The following is a 4641-nucleotide window of genomic DNA, read 5'->3' as shown; positions in this document are numbered from 1 at the left end:
GGTTTCACTCTGTTTTCTCCTATATTGACAGTTGCAGATAGAACTCTAATTCAAACACGGTTTGTGCTAGCTCCTTGAAATTTGACACAATAAAGTAGTTCTACATTCTATCCCTAAGGTTTGCTTCCTCTTGATGTAACCTTCAGCAGAGACTGGCAAATAACACTTTCAATGAAAGGCGTTGTTAGGCTGCCAAAAAACTAGATTCTCCTGAAATCTCAACACATATTTTTTTTTCGACCTTAATGATACTTTCAAGTAATGAGCAGTACACCAATCAATCTTGGATGCCCATGTTTCGTTCTCCTAGGTTGATGCATTCGTTTGCAGTAACAGTTTCAATTTTTAGGTTTCACTCTGTTTTCTCCTATATTGACAGATTCAGCTAGAACTCTAAATCAAACACGGTTTGTGCTAGCTTCTTGAAACTTGACACAATAAAGTAGTTCTATTTTCTATCCCTAATGTTTGTTTCCTCTTGATGTAGCCTAATGCAGGGACTGGCGAATAACACTTTTATTGAAAGGGGTTGCCAAACTTCCAAAAACTAGAGTCTTCTGAAATCTCAACCTATATTTTTTCATCCAATCTTCAGGATACTTTCAAGTAATGATCAGTACACCAATCAAACTTGGATGCCCAAGTTTCTTTCTCTTAGGTTGATGCATTCGTTTGCAGTAACAGTTTGAATTTTTAGGTTTCACTCTGTTTTCTCCTATATTGACAGATGCAGTTCGAACTCTAAATCAAACTCGGTTTGTGCTAGCTTCTTGATACTTGACACAATACAGTAGTTCTACGTTCTAACTATAAAGATTATTTCCTCTAGATGTAGCCTAATGCAGGGACTGGTGAATAACACTTTTATTGAAAGGGCTTGCAAAACTTCCAAAAACTAGTGTCTTCTGAAATCTCAACATATATTTTTTCATGCAAACTTCATGATACTTTCAAGTAATGATCAGTACACCAATCCCACTTGGATGCTCAAGTTTCATTCTCCTACGTTGAAGCATTCGTTTGCATTAACAGTTGGAAATTTAGGTTTCACTCTGTTTTCTCCTATATTGACAAATATAGTTCAAACTCTAAATCATACACGGTTTGGGCTAGCTTCTTGAAACTTGACACAATAAAGTAGTTATACGTTCTATCCCTAAGGTTGTTTCCTCTTGATGTAGCCTTAAGCAGAGACTGGCGAATAACACATTCAATGAAAGGCGTTGTTAGGCTGCCAAAAAACTACAGTCTCCTGAAATCTCATCATATATTTTTTCTTCCGACCTTCATGATACTTTCAAGTAATGAGCAGTGCACCAATCAAACTTGGATGCCCAAGTTTCGTTCTCCTAGGTTGAAGCATTCGTTTGCAGTAACAGTTTGAATTTTTAGGTTTCACTCTGTTTTCTCCTATATTGACAGATGCAGCTAGAAATCTAAATCAAACACGGTTTGTCCTAGCTTCTTGAAACTTGACAAAATACTGTAGTTCTATGTTCTATCTCTAAGGTTTGTTTCCTCTTGATGTAGCCGAAACAAGGGACTGGCGAATAACTCTTATATTGAAAGGGGTTGCGAAACTTCCAAAAAATAAGAGTCTCCTGAAATCTCAACAAATATTTTTTCATCCAAACTTCATGATACTTTCAGGTAATGATCAGTACACCAATTAAACTTTTATGCCCAAGTTTCGTTCTCCTAGATTGAAGCATTCGTTTGCAGGAACAGTTTGAATTTTTAGGTTTCACTCTGTTTTCTCCTATTTTGACAGATGCAGATAGAACTCTAAATCAAACACGGTTTGTGCTAGCTTCTTGAAAGTTGACACAATAAAGTAGTTCTACATTCTATCCCTAAGGTTTGCTTCCTCTTGATGTAGCCTTCAGCATAGACTGGCGAATAACACTTTCAATGAAAGGTGTTGTTAGGCTGCCAAAAAACTACACTCTCCTGAAATCTCCACACGTATTTTTTTTTCCGACCTTCATGATACTTTCAAGTAATGAGCAGTACACCAATCAAACTTGGATGCCCAAGTTTCGTTCTCCTAGGTTGATGCATTCGTTTGCAGTAACAGTTTGAATTTTTAGGTTTCACTCTGTTTTCTCCTATATTGACAGATGCAGTTCGAACTCTAAATCAAACACGGTTTGTGCTAGCTTCTTGAAACTTGACACAATACAGTAGTTCTACGTTCTGTCTCTAAAGTTTGTTTCCTCTTGATGTAGCCTAATGCAGGGACTGTCGAACAACACTTTTATTGAAAGGGGTTGCCAAACTTCCAAAAACTAGAGTCTTCTGAAGTCTCAACATATATTTTTTCATCCAATCTTCATGATACTTTCAAGTAATTATCAGTACACCAATCCCACTTGGATGCTCAAGTTTCGTTCTCCTAGGTTGATGCATTCGTTTGCAGTAACAGTTTGAATTTTCAGGTTTCACTCTGTTTTCTCCTATATTGACAGATGCAGTTAGAACTTTAAATCAAACACGGTTTGTGCTAGCTACTTGAAACATGACACAATAAAGTAGTTCTACGTTCTATCCCTAAGGTTTGTTTCCTCTTGATGTAGCCTTTAGCAGAGACTGGCGAATAACACATTCAATAAAAGGAGTTGTTAGGCTGCCAAAAAACTACAGGCTCCTGAAATCTCATCATATATTTTTTCTTCCAACCTTCATGATACTTTCAAGTAATGAGCAGTGCACCAATCAAACTTGGATGCCCAAGTTTCGTTCTCCTAGTTTGATGCATTCGTTTGCAGTAACAGTTTGAATTTTTAGGTTTCACTCAGTTTTATCCTATATTGAAAGATGCAGTTCGAACTCTAAATCAAACAGGGTTTGTGCTAGCTTCTTGAAACTTGACACAATACATTACTTCTAGGTTCTATCTCTAAGTTTTGTTTCCTCTTGATGTAGCCTAATGCAGGGACTGGCGAATAACACTTTTATTGAAAGCGGTTGCCAAACTTCCAAAAACTAGAGTCTTCTGAAATCTCAACATATATTTTTTCACCAATCTTCATGATACTTTCAAGTAATGATCAGTACACCAATCCCACTTGGATGCTCAAGTTTCATTCTCCTACGTTGAAGCATTCGTTTGCAGTAACAGCTTGAATTTTTAGGTTTCACTTTGTTTTCTCCTATATTGACAAATGTAGTTCAAACTCTAAATCATACACGGTTTGTGCTAGCTTCTTGAAACTTGACACAATAAAGTAGTTCTATATTCTATCCCTAAGGTTTGTTTCCTCTTGATGTAGCCTTCAGCACAGACTGGCGAATAACATTTTCAATGAAATGCGTTGTTATGCTGCCAAAAAACTAGAGTCTCCTGAAATCTCAACACATATTTTTTTTCCGACCTTAATGATACTTTCAAGTAATGAACAGTACACCAATCAAACTTGGATGCCCAAGTTTCGTTCTCCTAGGTTGATGCATTCGTTTGCAGTAACAGTTTGAATTTCTAGGTTTCACTCTGTTTTCTCCTATATTGACAGATGCAGCTAGAACTCTAAATCAAACACGGTTTGTGCTTGCTTCTTGAAACTTGACACAATAAAGTAGTTCTACGTTCTATCTCTAAGGTTTGTTTCCTCTTGATGTAGCCTTAAGCCCGGACTGGCGAATAACACTTAAAATGAAAGTGGTTGCCAAACTTTCAAAAAACTAGAGTCTCCTGAAATCTCAACATAAATTTTTTCATCCAGTCTTCATGATACATCCAAGTAATGATCAGTACACCATTCCCGCTTGGATGCCCAAGTTTTGTTCTTCTAGGTTGAAGCATTCGTTTGCAGGAACAGTTTGAATTTTTAGATTTCACTCTGTTTTCTCCTATATTGACAGCTGCAGTTAGAACTTTAAATAAAACACGGTTTGTGCTAGCTACTTGAAACATGACACAATAAAGTAGTTCTACATTCTATTCCTAAGGTTTGCTTTCTCTTGATGTAGCCTTCAGCAGACACTGACGAATAACACTTTCAATGAAAGGCGTTGTTAGGCTGCCAAAAAACTACAGTCTCCTGAAATCTCAACATATATTTTTCCATCCAAACTTCATGATACTTTCAGGTAATGATCAGTACACCAATCAAACTTGGATGCCCAATTTTCGTTCTCCTAGGTTGATGCATTCGTTTGCAGTAACAGTTTGAATTTTTAGGTTTCACTCAGTTTTCTCCTATATTGACAGATGCAGTTCGAACTCTAAATCAAACACGGTTTGTGCTAGCTTCTTGAAACTTGCCACAATACATTAGTTCTACGTTCTATCACTAAGGTTTGTTTCCTCTTGATGTAGCCTAATGCAGGGACTGGCGAATAACACTTTTATTGAAAGGGGTTGCCAAACTTCCAAAAACTAGAGTCTTCTGAAATCTCAACATATATTTTTTCATCCAAACTTCATGATATTTTCAAGTAATGATCATTACACCAATCCCACTTGGATGCTCAAGTTTCATTCTCCTACGTTGAAGCATTCGTTTGCAGTAACAGTTTGAATTTTTAGGTTTCACTCTGTTTTCTCCTATATTGATAAATGTAGTTCTAACTCTAAATCATACACGGTTTGTGCTAGCTTCTTGAAACTTGACACAATAAAGAAGTTCTACGTTCTGTCAC

The sequence above is a fragment of the Callospermophilus lateralis genome, unplaced genomic scaffold (assembly GCF_048772815.1).
Source record: "Callospermophilus lateralis isolate mCalLat2 unplaced genomic scaffold, mCalLat2.hap1 Scaffold_2210, whole genome shotgun sequence".
Taxonomy (NCBI): domain Eukaryota; kingdom Metazoa; phylum Chordata; class Mammalia; order Rodentia; family Sciuridae; genus Callospermophilus; species Callospermophilus lateralis.
Note: the sequence above shows the minus strand (reverse complement) of the source record.